This window comes from Salvelinus fontinalis, chromosome 3 (assembly GCF_029448725.1).
Source record: "Salvelinus fontinalis isolate EN_2023a chromosome 3, ASM2944872v1, whole genome shotgun sequence".
NCBI lineage: Eukaryota > Metazoa > Chordata > Actinopteri > Salmoniformes > Salmonidae > Salvelinus > Salvelinus fontinalis.
In genome coordinates, this window is record NC_074667.1 from 72,121,369 (window position 1) to 72,143,778 (window position 22,410).

Consider the following 22,410-nt stretch of genomic DNA (forward strand, 5'->3'; position numbering starts at 1 on the left):
CAAACAATGTAAAAAAATAAATAATTGAGTTTATAAAGCCACATACAAAGATGGTCTCTTTTTTGCTTTGAGTAAGGCAGCTCCAAAATGCAGGTGTTTCAGCCTAGCGCAGTGCTTTCTGTGGTGGTGCACTCAAAAAAGAAAAGCTTCCAGGAGTGTCCTTTAGGGGTTCTTCAAATTGAAACTGTGGGGGAACCCCTATAAGTTCTTCAAATAACCTTTTTAAAAGAGTTCTTCAAAGAGCCCCTTTTAATGGGTCCTCAAATAACCTTTTGGGGTTCATTTTTGAACTACCCCCCCTCTCCCCTATTATTACTAATAATAATATGCATAACAATAACAACAATAACACAATATTTTAGTTGTCAGTGTTTATTATGATTTTAGTGGAAAAGCAGAATGAAAAAAGCCAAATATGAGGTAACCTCCCAACAGAACCCCAAGTCCAATGGGTATATCGTCTGTCATGTTGATGTTAATGTGTTGATGTTCTCCGTATCCATAGACAGACAAATGTTGCGGTGCATGGTGATCGAACAGGTTTCCTGTTATATTCATCAGAGGTGTAGGGAGGGTAAAGTCTGTGAATCCAAAAAATAGTACTTATACAGATGATTAACAAAACATGCACACAACAGTATGCATACCTTGGTTTTTGTGGTAAATGTTCATGAAAAAAACTGTTTTGATAAGGGTTTTCATACATATAGTTTGTCCATAATGTAGAGGACTATGGGATTTTCATTGAAGAGGTAAGTGGAGGAGAATGGTACATGTGATCTGCATAACATACCACAATTGACAGTGCAGATGACTGAACTGCTCACTTTTGTGTCTGTGTCTGCAGGTATACAGACGAGGAGGCATACAAAGGCCTCCTCGTCTGTATACCTGCAGACACAGACACAAAAGTGAGCAGTTCAGTCATCTGCACCCAATACAGCTAGCCTTCAACATATTCTACTAGCATACATATTCTTACCTCTTTGTTGATTGATATCAATTGAATTGTGTCCATTTTCTGTTTTAGAAAGATTTGCACAAATATGAACAGATAGATGATATCATCATCAAACCATATCAATTTAGATCATACAAGGGACAAACCTTACCTTAAATTGAGGAGATCTTTACATTTTCAGTTAAGTGCTATCCTCTCAAATTCAAATGTTTCAGTTGGGCTGTTAGGTTTCTGCAGGAACCCCCACTAACTAAGGAGGTTCCTCGATGAACCCCACCTCCTATGGGGTACTTGGAAGAACCTTTTGGGGGCCATTTTCAGTGCCAAGAACCCTAAGGTTCTTCAAAGAACTTTGAGGATCTTAGAAGAACACTTGTTGAACCCCTAATTTTTAGAGTTCCCTGGGGACCCCCGAGTGGCTGCATCTGAGTGCTAGAGGTGTCACTACAGATCCTGGTTTTTCGATTCCAGGCTGTATCACATCCAGCTGTGATTGGGAGTCCCATAGGTGGCACACAATTGTCGCAGCGTCATCCGGGCTAGGCCGTCATTGTAAATAAGAATTTGTTCTTAACTGACTTGCCTAGTTAAATACATTTGCCACAGATCAAATGACATCAAATCATGTTATATCTACAGTAGCTTTGATTGGACGGATCATGTCACCATCATACTTTCAAAATCTTAGCTAGCAAGCTAGACAAGCAGTTGTCATCATAAATCATGTCGACAATCTACTGGCAAATCCTTGTCATGTGAAGAGAAATTATAGATAAAACGTATCGGTACTCATCGGCCATTGGACATAAACATTACACAACAAGTTGAAAATTGCGAACAATGAGGGGTTTGGAAGGAATCAGTGAATCAGTGGGGGGGGGGGGTCCAAGTCTGGGTTTAAGGGTCTCTTTTCAAAGCTTAAAAAGATAAACATTCACATGCAACACAATGGGACAGAAAAGGTTGAATGTTGAATACAATGGCCACGCTGTCAATCCAGCATGACTTCTGCCGCTTTCAAAATAGCTGAAAACTCGGGACTGGGAAATCTCAGACTTCAGTGATTTCAAGACAACTGGGAACTCTGGGGGGGGGGGGGGGGGGGGGGGGATGAGCGCCGACTGGGAAAATACGTTTTGAACGGTCATCCAACACTGAATTCCAAGTCGGGAACTCTGGCCTCTTTCTAGAGTTCCGACTTCAAGATCCCTGACATGATACAAACTTGTTTTTTTCCGATATCCCAGTTGTCTTGAAAGCACCATAAATCCAGAGAATGGTGACAAAATTTGCCCACAAGAAGGACCGCCGCGCCACCTTCCTGTTCAAGTGAGCACAGCACAAGGTGAGTCCAAAAATGTATTGTATTCTGACGCATAAATTATGTAATATGCAAGGGAGATACGTATACTGTAGCTAAGAAAGTAATACTAAGTGTATGCCTAGTTAAATAAAGGTTAAATAACAAAATGAATGTAAACTGTTAGTAGCCCATGTGCCTCACCCTAATAATTTGGTCCCGTTCCCCCTCATAACTTAACCTACTGTTCTGACTTGGTGGTACACATGTAGGCTATAGCCTGTTTTAGAGAATTGTTATCATCGAGTATTGAAAGAGATTTCATTGTCTGCTTATGTGCCCCCTTTATTTATCCTACTGTTCTGACTTGGTGTACAGGGAGAATACTGTAAGAACGGCCAATGTTCTGAATTCTGTCGCTGTACATTTCAAAAGTGCTGAACAAATAGTTATATTCACTAAGTCCGTCTTAGCTCGCTCATTAATGTCTCAATCAAAATTACGGATTGCCTCTTATCTGCTCATCGTTCCCTTATGCCATGGTTTGTACATCTCAATTGTCAGTAGAAACCACATTTGTTTAAGCAAGTCCGCCATATCAGCTATGTTTTTTAATAAGGCAGTAAATGAGGCTGAATTAACTGTTTTGTTGCCAGACAAGGCTCCACTGATAGCCAGGTGTAGCGGTGGTAAGGATTCACTCCATGGTGCTGAAAAGAAAGCTCTGCTGTTGGGACAGCTTTATGTAGACCCTCACAGTTTGTGGGCACCGTTTGTTACTGTTATAGTGCAATTCATGTATTGTTTAGTGTTTTGCTGTCTTGTGTAGTGGCTTTGCTGGCATGCATATAATTGTTTTTGTTGAGTTTGCCCCATCAAGATTTACATGCTAAAATCGCCACTGCTCAAATCCTAGAATCCAGTGTGATTGCTGAGAAGCATCAGTTATGATACAACTGTAACTAAATTCTGCCCCGTACTGGCAAGAGTTGGGCATTGCATTTGAATGTAGAATACTGAATCTTTTTTGCTCATCGATAAAAATAAAATATATATATATATTGCCATACAGTCTTTTCCTACTTTTCACCTCAGTTGGGAATTTTCACTATCAGTTAATCATATGTAACTATTCTATTAGTTTTGCTGCGAAATAATTGGGCACAGGTTGAAGGGCTTAGACATTTTCTTATTGTTATTACAGTCACCCTGAACACAAATCATTTGTACATACACAATACAGAGAATTGCCCTGTATTATGAGGGAAACGTCCATTAAAGGAACAGGGGGGTCAATGCAGACACACAGAAATTCCACACAGCAATGCTCTATAGTAAAACATTTGAACCACACCTTAGCCACGGAAGCTGCATTTTGTGAACTCCTTGCTGTCTTTCAGTGGTCATATTTCATGCATGAAGTGGCCTAAAACCTATGCAGTTACATGTGTAATTACAGTGTAGGTACACATTGTAACAGTTTACAATGTAAGTATATGGGTTTTATGCTTCTTAATGCGAAGTTGAATCAAATAATCACATTTTCACATTTAACCTTGTATGTATAGTACACATATCCAACTTTTTGGTGGATGAAAATGTATCTGCTATTTGCACAATTCTGTTGGAAATGTTGAAGGGGTTTCCACCTGAAATGTAAGCATCTTTCAGAGCCTCATCATAATGTACAGGTACCTGCCAAAATAATGGAAAAGCTTAAGTAAATGAGGGATACAAATTCTATTGAAAACACGGGCTTCCATACTGGTGTGGTTCCTGAGTTAATTAAGCAGTTAACATCCCATGCTTAGGGCCATGTTTAAAATGCTGGGCTGGCCATTATTTTGGCTACCATGGCTATGCCACCATAAGATGACAATGCCCCCATACATAAGGCACTAGTGGTCACTGAATGGTTTGATGGGCATGAAAACAATGTAAACCATATGACATGGCCGTCTCAGTCACCAAGGTCTCGACCCAATTGAACACTTTTGGGAGATTCTGGAGAGGTGCATGAGACAGCGTTGTTCCACCACCATCAACAAAACACCAAATTATGTAATTTTTCATTGAAGAATGGTGTCACATCCCTCCAATAAAGTTCCAGAAACTCGTAGAATCTATGCCAATGTGCATTGAAGTTGTTCTGGCTTGTGGTGGCCCAAAGCCCTATTAAGACGCTTTATGTTGGTGTTTCCTTTATTTTGGCAGTTACCTGTAGATTTGAAGGTTGACGTCTTAGGCCTTTGGAGATGAACTGCTCACACCATGGTGCAATAGTGACGATGATGGGATGGTTAAAGGAAATATACCGGCCTGTATGATGGTTAAAGGAAATATACCGGCCTGTATGATGGTTAAAGGAAATATACCGGCCTGTATGATGGTTAAAGGAAATATACCGGCCTGTATGATGGTTAAAGGAAATATACCGGCCTGTATGATGGTTAAAGGAAATATACCGGCCTGTATGATGGTTAAAGGAAATATACCGGCCTGTATGATGGTTAAAGGAAATATACCGGCCTGTATGATGGTTAAAGGAAATATACCGGCCTGTATGATGGTTAAAGAAAATATACCGGCCTGTATGATGGTTAAAGGAAATATACCGGCCTGTATGATGGTTAAAGGAAATATACCGGCCTGTATGATGGTTAAAGAAAATATACCGGCCTGTATGATGGTTAAAGAAAATATACCGGCCTGTATGATGGTTAAAGAAAATATACCGGCCTGTATGATGGTTAAAGGAAATATACCGGCCTGTATGATGGTTAAAGGAAATATACCGGCCTGTATGATGGTTAAAGGAAATTTACCGGCCTGTATGATGGTTAAAGAAAATATACCGGCCTGTATGATGGTTAAAGGAAATTTACCGGCCTGTATGATGGTTAAAGGAAATATACCGGCCTACATTTGTTTATTTACACAAAACAGTGGGATACTCATCCGACCATATGAGCTGAAGGACTTCCTAGTTTACAAAATAAGTTCAAAAACACTAATGGAAGAATTTGAGCTCTGATATTAGTCTCTCATTGTTATTGACAACACACATTACCATAGGTTACACAAATGATAATTGGGCAACTATCAAATAACCATAGACATAGTCATTTGTTAGAGAACTTACATAAATTGTATATTGCTGTGATTCAGAAACAGACCCCTGGTGTCTTCACGCCACACACTCGTACAGTCTGTGCTGTGGTCAGATACATGTTGTTAAATGGAGTGGGACATCTGATCACAATGTGGGCACATTTATTTTCAAGTACGCTAATAGAGGCTGGTGTTTTTTAAGGCTGGGCTGATATGTCCCATATTTGGAAATTGCAAGACCCAGTAAAGCAGTAAATTTAGTAAGCCTATAACTGGCAAGAAGTGCAATGTGTTTTTATTATTCATATCTACAAATTAATCCATAAACAAATGTATATTAATATACTTGCATTCTTTATAAAGGGGTGGTTTATAATTAGGTTATTATTAATTTAAAGATGGTTTAAAATAAATGAATACAAATGGTTAAAATGGTGTAATTATTTGGTGCTTGCAAAATAGTGAGAAGTTTCAACCAGTTTTAAACTACCCCTTTACAAATCCTTTTATGTTTTTTATTTTATTTCCACTAAAACATTCAGCGGGTTAGAGAGGGAATAAAGAAGTCAAGAGTGAATAGAGTTCCGGCAAGTATTAATACATTCTGTGTATCCATGTTATAATGGTTACGATGCATCTGTTGTGCTACAGTAGTCCACTTGCCCTGTATGGACGATCAGTTCTTCAGAGGGCGCCTTTTCTCTTCGGAATAGCAACTTCATGACGTTTTGGGCAATCATGTGATTACACTCTGGTCTTTCCCAGGGTTCAGTGAGAGCTGTTTGCCCCACCCCATCTCTTTAAGCTTTCTATCTCAATGTACAATTCTCAGAGAAAAGGAAAAAAATGCATATAATTACTTCAAAGAAACGAATCTATTCACATTTATGCAAGAGCAGATCTGGCCTTTACATGAAAAAATAACTGTCATCGTTGGATTAATTGTTATATTGGCCTACCGCGGTATGTTCATATATCGATATGCACATATATCCAGGCTTAGGCTACCATACGAATTCAAAAGGAATACAAAGCTTAGACTGACAGCGGGCTCTACCCGCGAGAAAAACAAGAAAATAACGAATGATTTTCATAAATATACCTGAATCGGGGAAATTGCATTGCATACAACAAAACCTACTGAAGGCAATGTTCGCCTAGAAAAGCTTACCGATGTGAGGAGAAATACAAATTACAGCGGTAAAGAAAAAGACCGAGAGAAGGGCCTTTTTGATCTGGACAAACCCCAAAAGCAACCAACATCTGTGACGAGGAGGGGAATTAAATTAATATCATTGACTAAAACAGGATATATTTGACAAAGTTACAACAAAAACGTTTTATCTTGGATTTAAAATACATTCGGATGAAGAAGGAAACCCTGCATAATTATTCACATGCAGTCATTTTAGTGGAAATATTAATATTTTTTTATCTACCCTCTGTATCTGCTTTGCCTGTCACGCTGGGGCTGAGGACGGATTGAACAAGAAAAAGGGAAATACGCAAATGTTTTGAATGGCAGTAGTCAGAATTCTACGAGTGAAACCAATGATGGATTCTAGATGAGACCTTTGCTAGAATTCAGTGTGGATTTCAGCTCTACGGCAACACGTCTTGGGAATCCTAACTCGAGATCATTTATGTACATTGTAACGCTGAAGGATAATATTCAACACTGACATGAATCTTGATGACTATATTGCGGATTTACAGTGAAAACATAATAGGAATCAACTGTCTGAGAGGGCGGCCTGAGTGTCGTGATTTGTACCACCACTCTGTTCTCACTGAATCATCTATTATAGCCGATAGATATTTAACACTAATAACTGAGATAAAGGCTACGGCTTGGGTTGGTCTTGATCTTCCGCAGGTTTCAGTGGTTTTAGTCTGCAACTGGCAATACAAATGTCACCCATCTTGAGCAAGGTGTCTTTCTCTTGGCCCAATCTAGGAATCTAGAAATTATTTATTATATTAATCACCCCTCCCCCGAACCTTTGTATTGGGTTTTTGGGAAGATGGGTTGTCTGGGCAATAGTAAATCCGAAGACCAACGTAATGAGGAGAAGACACAGAGGGAAGCTAACAAAAAGATAGAGAAACAGCTTCAAAAAGACAAACAGATATACCGAGCTACTCACCGGCTTCTGCTATTAGGTAGGTTTCTGACATTGGTTAAGTGTTTCATGCCATGTTTAATATGGGTATCCCAGCCATATACCTATTGTGGCATTTGAGGATGACAAGGGTCTGACATGGTAAATGACCGTATTGTATGTAGGCCCATGTTCTTCCTAGGCAGTCCATTAAACCAAGACTCTTCTATTTGTTTTATTGCAATGGGTTTTACGTGTGGTTTTGCTGTCATTTTCGATAGGAGTTTGTTCTTGTAAAAGGCTTACACTGACAACACGTGTGTCAATGCACACCTGTCATTTCAAGCAGCTGTTCATGAAAAGCCACCAAAAGGATTTGCACCCTTATTTTGCAACATTGTTTCTTTTTCCAGAGCAACATTGTTGCATATGATGCCACCTGACTAGTGGAATTATTTCTTGTGGTGTAAGCCTAGCAATGTGAATATTACTGTGACATTGTGAACACGATGATAATGGCCCTTTTACTGTTTGAAAAGACTCCCTGGAATTTCAACCTGTTTTGGTGGGATTGAGCTTTGGGGTAAATAAGAAAGATAAAAAACAGAGTTCCAAACCTCTCTGCCAATAACAGCTAATGTTCTTTTTCCCCTCCCTAAGACCACTCACAAACAGTCCTAGCAAAATTGCTTGAGAAATTTCTCTTTGCTAAGAAGCTATTTTTGTTTATTGTTGACCATTTTAATTGAAAACAATCACAGTAAGGTAGTTAATTGTTACACAGAATTATTTGATATTGAGATAAAAACGTCTGTATAGTTAGCAAGTTTTCTGCAATTCTACACATTTTGCCATGGGACAGAGACATTTCCTGCAATTCTACACATTTTGCCATGGGACAGAGACATTTTATCTGACTTACAAAATCAATGGTGGCTCCGGAGGTCAGGACCTCTGGGCACATGCCATACGTCCCCGGCCAGTATTCGGCCATTATTACAACAAGTTTGGATAGCTGGCTAGACCAACTACTGATCTTTTCCTTTAACTGGCTTGATTTGGTAGGCTCATCTTTGGAGCAATTGAATCGTCATTGGCATACAAACAACATGAAATCCCGTTCTATGTTTTTGACCTTACAGTATTAGGCCTAATAACAATACAGACATTGATTCCTGTCGGAAGTGACAATGACTAGGGTCCCTATTAACTTATCCAAAAACAACATTCTTCATTCACTAAAATAATTCACATTCTTTGGATACAATAATTCAACAAAACCATGTTCACCATACAAAACAAAAATAAATGTAAGAGCTGCATATTTATTTATTCCATATTTATTTCTGCTGCACAGTAAGAATGTGTTTGACCGGATCCCGGAAACCTGGTTACCATTTTGGATTTTATAGGGGCCTAGGTATTTATGACAAGTCTACCTAGTCAACTCGCTACATTATTGGTGTGTTTTTCCCTTGGAGAGAAGTAAAAAAATTAAAATAAAAAAAAGATGCTCAGGCCCAAGTTAGGATGTGGTCTGTTTGCTTTTCATTTTCATTTAGCAAGTAGCATGTTGTTAGCACGAAGGAGCAGCGTTTGTTCTCTGCGTTCCTCAATGTGTGGGAATGACTGTTCCGAATATAACAGAATGTTCCCAGCATTCCATGTCCCGTGGTTAGTGGACAGTCATCACTAGAGGTTAGGATTTCTTCCTGACCATGTTATCTAACCAGGAAACACTCTGGGACCTAGTTGTAGTAGGTTATAACTTGGTTGAACACTGAAGTAATGTGTGATTTGCATGCCAAGAATTTAGCACAAGGGAATTGATATCGTCCTAAAGAAAGGTCTTCAGATTGATCTTCCTGTTCTCTCTGTTTGCAGGTGCTGGTGAATCTGGGAAGAGCACGATAGTCAAACAGATGCGAATATTGCATGTGAATGGCTTCAATGCAGAGTAAGTATTATTTCCCGTCATTTCATAAATCTTTGCAGAACCGTGTCAAGCACTGATTATTTTGTGCCACTGAAGGCTTGGGCCGGGACGATACCAGTATAGCAATATTCTTTTCATGGAAAAAATGAAAAACCGAAGCAGGTCAAAGTCTTTGGTCCTTTTAAATAAATGTGACTCTGGATGACAAAATAATTAATATTTGTTTCCAACATTAGGGCTGTTTTCTTAAAGAAGTTCAATCCGCTTCGTGTTTTGTTTACTTGCACGAGACTAATGAGTATCGCGATGCTGGTATCGTCGCAGCCTTACTGAAGCCCATAGGGTTCTTACTCCTTTTATATTACACAGACTTTAAACTGGTAACCGAGGTCCTAGGATTCTCTCAGGCTGATTATTTGTTTAGATTTTACATCTTTATAATCTGGGTGGTTCAAGCCCTGACTCCTGATTGGCTGACAGCTGTGGTATATCAGACCGTATACCGCGGGTATGACGAAACATTTATTTTTACTGCTCTAATTACGTTGGTAACCCGTTTATAATAGCAATAAGGCACCTTGGGGGTTTGTGATAAACTCAGCAAAAAAAGAAAGGTCCTTTCACTGTCAACTGCGTTTATTTTCAGCATACTTAACATGTGTAAATATTTGTATGAACATAACAAGATTCAACAACTGAGACATAAACGGAACAAGTTCCACAGACATGTGACTAACAGAAATTGAATAATGTGTCCCTGAACAAGGTGGGGGTCAAACTCAAAAGTAACAGTCAGTATATGTTGTGGCCACCAGCTGCATTTAGTACTGCAGTGCATCTCCTCCTCATGGACTGCACCAGATTTGCCAGTTCTTGCTGTGAGATGTTACCCCACTCTTCTACCAAGGCACCTGCAAGTTCCCGGACATTTCTGGGGGGAATGGCCCTAGCCTTCCCAGACGTGCTCAATGGGATTGAATTCCGGGCTCTTCGCTGGCCATGGCAGAACACTGACATTCCTGTCTTGCATGAAATCACACACAGAACGAGCAGTATGGCTTGTGGCATTGTCATGCTGAAGGGTCATGTCAGGATGAACCTGCAGGAAGGGTACCACATGAGGAGGGAGGATGTCTTCCCTGTATCGCACAGCGTTGAGATTGCCTGCGATGACAACAAGCTCAGTCCGATGATGCTGTGACAGACCGCCCAAGACCATGACGGACCCTCCACCTCCAAATCGATCTCGCTCCAGAGTACAGGCCTTGGTGTAGCGCTCATTCCTTCATCGATAAACACGAGTCCGACCATCACCCCTGGTGAGACAAAACCACGACTCGTCAGAGAAGAGCACTTTTTGCCAGTCCTGTCTGGTCCAGCGACGGTGGGTTTGTGCCCATAGGCGACGTTGTTGCCGGTGATGTCTGGTGAGGACCTGTCTTACAACAGGCCTAAAAGCCCTCAGTCCAGCCTCTCTCAGCCTATTGCAGACAGTCTGAGCACTGATGGAGGGATTGTGCGTTCCTGGTGTAACTTGGGCAGTTGTTGCCATCCTGTACCTGTCCTGCAGGTGTGATGTTCGGATGTACCGATCCTGTGCAGGTGTTGTTACACGTGGTCTGCCACTGCGAGGACGATCAGCTGTCCATTCTGTCTCCCTATAGTGCTGTCTTACGGGCATTGCAATTTATTGCCCTGGCCACATCTGCAGTCCTCATGCCTCCTTGCAGCATGCCTAAGGCACGTTCACGCAGATGAGCAGGGACCCTGGGCATCTTTCTTTTGGTGTTTTTCAGTAAAAAAAACCTCTTTAGTGTCCTAAGTTTTCATACCTGTGACCTTAATTGCCTTCCGTCTGTAAGCTGTTAGTGTGAAATTATTTTGATTTTTATGAATTATCTTTACAAGACAGGGTTCTGAAAAATGGCCATTTATTTTTTTTGCTGAGTTTATATTGCCAGTATACCACAGCTAAGGGCTGTGTCCAGGCAGTCCGCCATGCGTCGTGCTTAAGAACAGCCCTTCGTCGTGGTATATTGGCCACATACCACACCCCCTCGTGGCTTATTAAATAAATAGATACTGTAGTATATGGCTTGAATGGCAATCTCACACTGGCATTCACCCCAATCAGGTTGAATAGACAAGAGGGTTCACACTTCCTTTTAACCTGGCGTGGCATTTTCATTTTCATTCCGGGTCCACCACGTTCAGGACCACAGTCAAAACGTACAAATGCCTTTTCATAAATATTGGGGTTCAGCTTGTTTAGGGGTGGAAGCGTACCTGCCATGGTCCCGTGTGGTTCGGTTGGTAGAGCATGACACTTGCAACGCCAGGGTGAGAGCGTACCTGCCATGGTCCCGTGTGGTTCGGTTGGTAGAGCATGACACTTGCAACGCCAGGGTGAGAGCGTACCTGCCATGGTCCCGTGTGGTTCGGTTGGTAGAGCATGACACTTGCAACGCCAGGGTGAGAGCGTACCTGCCATGGTCCTGTGTGGTTCGGTTGGTAGAGCATGACACTTGCAACGCCAGGGTGAGAGCGTACCTGCCATGGTCCCGTGTGGTTCGGTTGGTAGAGCATGACACTTGCAACGCCAGGGTGAGAGCGTACCTGCCATGGTCCCGTGTGGTTCGGTTGGTAGAGCATGACACTTGCAACGCCAGGGTGAGAGCGTACCTGCCATGGTCCCGTGTGGTTTGGTTGGTAGAGCAAGACACTTGCAACGCCAGGGTTGTGGCTTCCATTCCCACAGGGGACCAGTATGAAAATGTATGCACTCTCTACTGTAAATCACTCTGAATAAGAGTGTCTGCTAAATGACTCAAATGTAAATGTAGCAGCAGATACAGGTTGTTACCTTGACAACAGAATTACACATACTGATATCATCAGTGAGATCTCCTGAAGTAAGAGGCATTGTAAGTGTTGTTGTCAAATGATATGCATACTCTAGGATACAAAATAAATAAAAAAGTGACAAGGTAGCAGGGAACAGTAAATTCACTGTGCGAGTGTGATGGCGAACTTTGGCTAATGCATATTCACCTGTTTCTTGCAATGTAGCTACATTTACAATGATCTTGGGTGTGCAATTCCACCCCACCCCAGAGAGTATATGAATGTTTGTCGCCAGAGACGTGGTGTTTGTTATGACTATAGGTGAAACTGCTTGAGTTAATTGATAATATTTACAAAGTGTATTGCTCTTTAAATTGCCTATTTTATAAACTGTTTTTAAACAAGTGTTTGGTTAGATGGCACCAATTATTCAACAGATCCTTGAAATAGTTTTTGAATCGTTTGAAATCACATGCATAGCCTACTGCGTTCAGGCTAGTGGGTCTTCTTGTAACCCTGCTCATCGAGAGAAAATGCTGACGTTTTTGGTTTCACTAACTTCTTTTCATAGCCAGTATAGTTTGGCATATAGTATGCCAACATCAATACTGTAGGACCTCTCATTAAAAACAGTCATTTGTCTTAAGCTTTTGTTTCCCAACAATATGGCTTCACTCAGGTTCCATTTCCGTGGGTTTCAGGTTACGTACAGTGGCTGTATTGTTCATTTTACTGGTCATGATTCTGACCACTCCACAACGATAACGGCCCGGTCAAAAGGCCTTGGCTTCCACATATGGCACAGTTGACAGGTCTTAATAAGATCAGATCAAATGTATTGTCCCAGAGGGGTCCTTTTTGTTGGACGTACAAGAACGACTGTTCCTACATGACATACGCAACATATAATACTTTTAATACCTCATAGAGATAGTGCAATTTAAAAACAGAGTAGGTCAAAATTACATACACACACACACACACACACACACACACACACACACACACACACACACTCGCACACACTTGCACACACATCAGCCAGTCAGTCGGTCCATAGCAGGGACCGTATACAGATTGTATTGATGGTCAATTCAGGACAGATGTTGTCCGGGTTTGTGTTCCACAGCTAGACACCCTGGTGTAGCCTATTGATAAATATATGGAAGGAGGGGATCTCCATCGTTTTTGCTTCAGTTCCGTGTTGTTGCCTCAGCCTGCCCCTCAGGCTAGAATGTTGTACCTACCTACTGGAAGTGGGACAGGCAGTGCCAGTCAGTACAAGGTGCTGGAGAGTGGGATGAGGAGGACAGAAGGCGATGGGAGGTGGGGAGTGACAGAATGATAGGGAGAGAGGATGATAAGAGCGAGGAGTGGAATGGCAGAGGTGAGAAGAGATTGGTATGGCAGTTTATTTTAAACGGGGTGTTTTCGGGGTCTTGGTGTGAGGAATGCAGTGGAGCCTCCTCTCAGTTGTACAGTGCACTGCTTTTACTCTGTCACTGAAACTCCTACAATCTGTCAGCCCAGCTACACATACTGATGAAATGCATGAAGAACGCACTATTCATCTATCTATCCAAATTAAATTGTCTCTCTATCGTCCATCAATGCATGAGCCCCATAGAAAAATCATTGGCAACCTTTTTTTATGGATGCAAAATCTGTGTGGTCGGGCCCTTGTTTAGGGTTTGCAGACTTCGTCAAGGAGTAAAGATTGCCAATCTGCCATTCTTCTTTTCCATGTCAAGCATTGCTACACCTTTATGGTGATTTTGATGACATGAAGGTGCTATGCTGTTATACATTGACTTCCTCATTATCGTGATTCTAAATATCTATTTTCATGCTTCACAGGGAGAAAAAACAGAAAATTCAAGACATTAAAAACAACATAAAAGAAGCTGTAGAGGTCAGTGCTGTTTACTGCTGATTTCTCCCTCTTGGTTACATTGTTTACATGAGTCATCAGTACTAGTATCCCAATAGAGGAAATCTTTAATACATTTCAAGATTTACAAAAACATACATTTTTTTTCTGTAGATTTTGTAAATCAAGCTTTTTCTATTTTTCCTCCATTGCAGACTATAGTGACAGCCATGAGTACACTGACACCCCCAGTCCGGTTAGCCAACCCAGCACACCAGTTCCGAATCGAATACATCCTAAACCTAGTAAATCAGAAGGATTTTGAATTTACATCGGTAAGTATTTTTCTAATTAATAACTACTTATTCTCCCTGTCATGTTGGCATGTTTCCGGGTTGTTCTCTGATGGTACACGTTTAGCTCAGTGGGCTAACACAGACTAGTTCAAACCCTAATTGGATACTGCAGTCTCATTCTGGGTTCTTGCCCCAAAGAAACATTTTCACCTCAAACTGTTGAAACTATGAACATTAGTCAAACTGGCTGCTAACGTGATATAGGTCTATGTGTTTGAATTTAAGGCAGGATGGAATAGATCCAGTCAGTGAATGGAGGAATAGGACCAGTCAGAGAATGGAGGAATAGACCCAGTCAGAGAATGGAGGAATAGACCCAGTCAGAGAATGGAGGAATAGACCCAGTCAGAGAATGGAGGAATAGACCCAGTCAGAGAATGGAGGAATAGACCCAGTCAGAGAATGGAGGAATAGACCCAGTCAGAGAATGGAGGAATAGACCCAGTCAGAGAATGGAGGAATAGACCTAGTCAGAGAATGGAGGAATAGACCCAGTCAGAGAATGGAGGAATAGACCCAGTCAGAGAATGGAGGAATAGACCCAGTCAGAGAATGGAGGAATAGACCCAGTCAGAGAATGGAGGAATAGACCCAGTCAGAGAATGGAGGAATAGACCCAGTCAGAGAATGGAGGAATAGACCCAGTCAGAGAATGGAGGAATAGACCCAGTCAGTGAATGGAGGAATAGACCCAGTCAGAGAATGGAGGAATAGACCCAGTCAGAGAATGGAGGAATAGACCCAGTCAGAGAATGGAGGAGTAGACAGAGTCAGTGAATGGAGGAATAGACAGAGTCAGTGAATGGAGGAGTAGACAGAGTCAGTGAATGGAGGAATAGACAGAGTCAGTGAATGGAGGAATAGACAGAGTCAGTGAATGGAGGAGTAGACAGAGTCAGTGAATGGAGGAATAGACAGAGTCAGTGAATGGAGGAATAGACAGAGTCAGTGAATGGAGGAGTAGACAGAGTCAGTGAATGGAGGAATAGACAGAGTCAGTGAATGGAGGAGTAGACAGAGTCAGTGAATGGAGGAGTAGACAGAGTCAGTGAATGGAGGAGTAGACAGAGTCAGTGAATGGAGGAGTAGACAGAGTCAGTGAATGGAGGAGTAGACAGAGTCAGTGAATGGAGGAGTAGACAGAGTCAGTGAATGGAGGAGTAGACAGAGTCAGTGAATGGAGGAGTAGACAGAGTCAGTGAATGGAGGAGTAGACAGAGTCAGTGAATGGAGGAATAGACAGAGTCAGTGAATGGAGGAATAGACAGAGTCAGTGAATGGAGGAGTAGACAGAGTCAGTGAATGGAGGAGTAGACAGAGTCAGTGAATGGAGGAGTAGACAGAGTCAGTGAATGGAGGAATAGACAGAGTCAGTGAATGGAGGAATAGACAGAGTCAGTGAATGGAGGAGTAGACAGAGTCAGTGAATGGAGGAGTAGACAGAGTCAGTGAATGGAGGAGTAGACAGAGTCAGTGAATGGAGGAGTAGACAGAGTCAGTGAATGGAGGAGTAGACAGAGTCAGTGAATGGAGGAATAGACAGAGTCAGTGAATGGAGGAATAGACAGAGTCAGTGAATGGAGGAATAGGACAATAAGTTCCTAGAGGAACATCACATCAGCCATGAAAGCTAATACAGAATGGTGTCTGTCTGTTTTGTGTTTCAGTAATTAGCAGGTTTGCTCACCTTGGGATGCTCACAATTGAATGAGGCTCTCACCTGAGAGATGCATGGCCTGTGCCTGTTAACACTGATTGTGTTTAATAACACTAAATGGGTCTGATGGGAGTTCCCCTCTGAACCACCAGGACCCTCAGGGATTCCTTCCAAACTGCCTGTTCCCAGGGTTGGCAGGCAGATGGGCAGGCAGGATAGGCAGACAGACAGACAGGCAGGCAGGCAAACAGGCAGGATAAGCAGGCAGGCAGGATAAGCAGTTTTCCTATTCTGAATCAAAAGTTGCAACTTTAGGTGAGAGTTTGCCCCCCAATCCCCCCTTCTGTAAAACTTGTAAATATTGACTTTAAATTGTGACTTCCTGTATTATACTGATGCTAAAATGTTTATTCTACTGAGCCACTGTTCATATTCTTATCTTGTATTATTTCTTATTGTTGTTGCATTGTCGAAGGAACCTGCAAGTAAGCATTTGATTGGACGGTGTATACCATGTGTATCCCATACATACGACTAAAACGTGAAACTTGGTGAGAATTTGCCCTGATGTTTTCTATAGATTTGAAGATATTTTATATGGTCTGTTGCTGTGCCAAAGGAATCTATGCCAATCTACACTAAATAAAGTGCATTCGGAAAGTATTCAGACCCCTTGACTTTTTCCACATTCTGTTGTGTTACAGCCTTATTCTGAAATGGATTTAAAAAATAATAATTCTCCATCAATCTACACACAATACATAATGACAAACCAAAAATATTACTTTTACATAAGTATTCAGACCTGTTACTCAGTGCTTTGTTGAAGCACCTTTGGCAGTGATTACAGCCTCGAGTCTTCTTGGGTATGGCACGACAAGCTTGTCACTCCTGTATTTGGGGAGTTTCTCCCATTCTTCTCTGAAGATCATCTGAAGCTCTGTCAGATTGGATGGGGAGAGTCGCTGCACAGCTATTTTCAGGTCTCTCCAGAGATGTTTGATCGAGTTCAAGTCCGGGCTCTGGCAGGGCCACTCGAGGACATTCAGAGACTTGTCCTGAAGGCACTCCTGCGTCGTCTTGGCTGTGTGCTTTGGGTCGTTGTCCTGTTGTTAGGTGAACCTTCACCCCAGTCTGAGGTCCTGAGCGCTCTGGAGAAGGTTTTCATCAAGGATCTCTCTGTACTTTGCTCCATTCATCTTTCACTCGATCCTGTCTAGTCTCCAAGTCCCTGCCGCTGAAAAACATCTCCACAGCATGATGCTACCACCACCATGCTTCACTTTAGGGATGGTGCCAGGTTTCCTCCAGATGTGATGGCAGGTAGCCTAGTGGTTAGAGCGTTGGGCCAGTAACCGAAAGGTTTCTGGATTGAATCCCCGAGCTGTTGTTCTGCCCCTGAACAAAGCAGTTAACTCAGTTCCCTGGTAGGCCGTCATTGTAAATAAGAATTTGTTCTTGCCTAGTTAAATAAAGGTTACACGTGACGCTTGGCATTCAGGCCAAAGAGTTCAATCTTGGTTTCATCAGACCAGAGAATTTTGTTTCTCATGGTCAGAGTCCTTTAGGTGCCTTTTGGCAAACTCCAAGTGGGCTGTCATGTGCATTTTACTGAAGAGTGGCTTCTGTCTGGCCACTCTACCATAGTCCTGATTGATGGAGTGCTGCAGAGATGGTTGTCCTTCTGGAAGGTTCTCCCATCTCCAAAGAGCAACTCTGAGACAATTCCTTCAACCTCATGGCTTGGTTTTTGCTCTGACATTTACTGCTAACGCTGGGACCTTATAGAGGCAGGTGTGTGCCTTTCCAAATCATTTCCAATCAATTGAATTGACCATATGTGGACTCCAATCAAGTTGTAGAAACATATCAAAGGTGATCAATGGAAACAGGATACACCTGAGCTCAATTTCGAGTCTCATATCTAAGGGTCTGAATACTTATATAAATAAGGTATTTCTGTTTTTTATTTTGAATACATTTGCAAACATTTCAAAAACCTGTCTTTGTCATTATGGGGTATTGTGTGTAGATTGATGAGGATGTATTATTTATTTCATCCATTTTAGAATAAGGCTGTAATGTAAAAAAAAAATGAAAAAAGTCAAGCGGTCTGAATACTTTCTGAATGCACTGTATATGGTGGATTGGAATGTCTGTGGCTTCTGACTACTCTTCTGAAGCATCTAACTCATTATATTAATGTGGGTTTGTGTGTTTGGCCAGAGAAGACTATCTGATTGGCTGCTGCCACCTCCTCCTCTCTCTCGCCCTCCCCCCTATCTCCTTGCCCTAGGCTAGGGCCTACCAGGAACCAGTCTGACTGGTTGACTCTGCCTGCCGCTTCGCTCCGCTCTGCTTAGGGTTCTGAAAGGGAACAGGGACACAGCCTGGGACAGGAAACCTGAGCTTAGCCAATGCCTTGAATATACTGACTACATGTGTCTTCCTTTTCTTTAATATAATATAATTTCATGAAATCACAAGTCCAATACAGCAAATGAAAGATAAACATCTTGTGAATCCAGCCAACATGTCCGATTTTTAGAATGTTTTACAGCGAAAACACAACATATATTTATGTTAGCTCACCACAATATCCAAAAACACACCGCATTTTTTTTCACAAAAAAGATAGCTTTCACAAAACCCACAAATAGAGATAAAATTAATCACTAACCTTTGAACAACTTCATCAGATGACAGTCATATGACATCATGTTATACATTACATTTATGTTTTGTTCGATTATGTGCATATTTATAGCCACAAATCGTGGTTTTACATTGGCGCCATGTTCAGAAATGCCTCCAAAATAGCGAAAATAATTACAGATAGCAACGTGAAATACAGAAATACTCATCATAAACTTTGATGAAAGATACATGTTTAACATAAAATTAAAGATACACTGGTTCTTAATGCAACCGCTGTGTTAGGTTTAAAAAATAACTTAGTAAAAAGCACAGCATGCAATAATCTGAGACAGCGCTCAGCCATTCTCCGCCATGTTGGAGTCAACAGAAATACAAAATTACATCATAAATATTCCCTTACCTTTGATGATCTTTCATCAGAATGCAGTGCCAGGAATCCTAGTTCCATAATAAATCGTTTTTTTGTTTTATAATGTCCATTACTTCTGTCGAATTAGCAACTTTGGCTAGCATGTGTAGTTCACGTGTCCATCGAACTTTACGCTAATGAACAAAAACTTCAAAAAGTGATATTACAAATCGAATAAACTGGTCAAACTCAGTTGAGAATCAATCTTCAGGATGTTTTTCTCATATATATCCAATAACGTACCAAACGGAGCATTTCCTCATGTCTATCTAACGCATTGCAGACATGGACATCACATGCGTAGTGTGCGTGGCCAAGAACTGGCAATATGCCTGACCAGTCACTCCATTGGCTCTCATCCGGTCCCACATCAAGCTATATGCTTCATTCCACGTTCTACTGCCTGTTGACATCTAGTGGAAGGCGTATGAAGTGCATACAGATCCATAAATATAAGGCAATTGAATAGGCGATGCCTTTCACAGCGACCCATTTCAGAATTTTCACTTCCTGTTTGGAAGTTTGCCTGCCATATGAGTTCTGTTTTACTCACAGATATAATTCAAACAGTTCTAGAAACTTTAGAGTGTTTTCTATCCAATAGTAATAATAATATGCATATCATATGATCTAGGACAGAGTACGAGGCTGTTTAATTTGGGCACAAATTCATCCAAAAGTGAAAATGTCGCCCCCTATCCCTAAGAAGTTTTAAAGAGTTTGGTTTCTTCTACTGTACGTACTGGCCTTTTCTCTCAGTGAACTTTTGTCCATGTCTCAGTGAACTTCTGTCCATGTCTCAGTGAGCTTCTGTCCATATCTCAGTGAACTTCTGTCCATGTCTCAGTGAACTTCTGTCCATGTCTCAGTGAACTTCTGTCCATGTATCAGTGAACTTCTGTCCATGTCTCAGTGAACTTCTGTCCATGTCTCAGTGAACTTCTGTCCATGACCCAGTGAACTTCTGTCCATGTCTCAGTGAACTTCTGTCCATGTCTCAGTGAACTTCCTCAACCCATATGTTCGTTGTCCTGATCTGTCTCCTCCTCTTCTGTCCTTCTCTAAATATAACACCAGTTTGAACCAGGACAGGCGTCTTGCTATCTTTCTGTCCTCAGCTATGTACGCTGATGGGATACGTCAAGAATAGGGACAGGAGTTTTAGCCTACCTAGTTATAATATTTTGGGGGGGTTATTATATTTGTCCTATTACAAGGGTATAATGGAAATGTGTTTCTTGCCTATCCCATCTCCCCCTGAGACACCCTCAGGGAGCAGGACCACAGCCATTGTACAGCGCCCCTGGAGCAATTAAGGTTAAGTGCCCTGCTCAAGGTCACAGCGACATATTTTTCACCTTGTCGGCTCCGGTATTCGATCCAGCGACCTTTCGGTTACTGGCCCAATGCTCTAACCTTAAGGCTACCTGCCACATGGTTAGGAGAAACACTTGACCCTACTAATTAGTCACTAGCGTTAAAATGCTCGTTGAATGATTTACAACATGAGTGAATGTCAGGATTGCAGCGTGGTCAGAGTGAGACTGACATTTCATTTATGGCAATTTAGCTAGTTTGCTTGCACTTGCTAGCTAATTTGTCCTATTTAGCTAGCTTGCTGTTGCTAGATAATTTGTCCTATTTAGCTAGCTTGCTGTTGCTAGATAATTTGTCCCGGGATATAAACATTGAGTTGTTATTTTACCTGAAATGCACAAGGTCCTCTACTCCGACAATTTATCCACACATAAAACAGTCAACTGAATCATTTCTAGTCATCTCCCCTCCTTCCAGGCTTTTTCATCTTTGAATTTATATGGGGATTGGCATCTAAACTTTCACAATATTACTACACCGACTGGCAACACAGTTCATCTTTCAATCACCCACGTGGGTATAACCAACAAGGAGATGGGAGAGGCATGACTTTCAGCGCGATCTGCGTCAGAAATAGAAAGGACTTCTATTTTAGCCCTTGGCAATGCAGACGCTCGTTGACGCGACGCAAGCGGTGTGGTCAGCCTATTAGCCTCTATGCTAGCCCAGGGATTGCCAACCCTCCTGGGCAGCTCCTGCAGGATTTTGTTTCAGTCTAACTTTAAACACATATGATCATATTAATTATCTCCTCCTCAGGATTAGCTGGTGTAGTTTGCTATAATATGACTTGGCCAAATGCCTGGGTAGGTTAGATAGGATAGATTTAAACAACCATTGCTTCTTCATCTTACCTTCTGATTGGCTAAAGGCATGTATAACAGGTAGTGTATTTGGAGTTTAAAAAGACTTCTGAAGTTTGTAATTTCCAATTTATAATTTCAGATTTGATTTTCCCTTACAAAAATGTATCAACCCCTACAAAAATATCCATTAATTATAGACGGGTTGGCTGTCAACGTCGCGATAACCACTCTGTTTTTCCCCATAGCTGTGCACGCGTCGTAGTTGCTAGTGGTAGCCCAGCAGTTAAGAGTGCTGGGCCAGTAACATAAAGGTTGCTGGTTCAGAGCCGGCAAGGTGGAATAATCTGCCCAGTTAATCCCTAACAACAACTTCTCCCAGGGCAGCGATGCCTTGGACATTGATTAAGGCTGCTCCCCCGCACCTCTGATTCAGAGGGCTTGAGTTAAATGCGAAAGACACATTTCGGTTGAATGCTTTCTGTGATGCGCAACTGACTAGGTATCCCTTTCCCTAAACATCCAGCCCGTCTATAATCCACATAATTCACATTTCCTGTTGCTGCAGGATTATTTTCCTGCTGTAGGAAACTGGCTAAAATTAAGATCCTACATACTGTATGTAGGTGAACAATCGCTCAATTATCCAATAATTTGAGATGTACAGGTGTGCCGCGGGGGTAGAGCCTAGGGCTACATTTTCTATTGCCTGAATGAAATTAACACCTGAAATGTAAACAATGTTGAAGGACTTTTCTAATCTGAGTTGGGTCCAAGTTGGCAACCGGTTCAACTGTCTATCCATGTACTGACCTGATCCAGTTCTCTGTGTTGTGTTGTTCTGCAGGAGTTCTATGAGCATGCTAAGACCCTGTGGCAAGACGAGGGGGTGAAGGCCTGCTTCGAGAGATCCAATGAGTACCAGCTGATCGACTGTGCACAGTAGTAAGTACCCACCCACTCTTTGCCCCTTTATGAAACACACACACGCAGACTCAAACTTCAGGACAGGTTAAGTATACATTT

The 22,410-nt window shown here is 41.7% G+C and overlaps 1 pseudogene; it reads left to right on the plus strand.

Annotated features, from left to right (window-relative positions):
- Nucleotides 1-22,410, plus strand: part of LOC129851394 (guanine nucleotide-binding protein G(s) subunit alpha-like) — a 56,108-nt pseudogene that overhangs the window by 2,340 nt on the left and 31,358 nt on the right.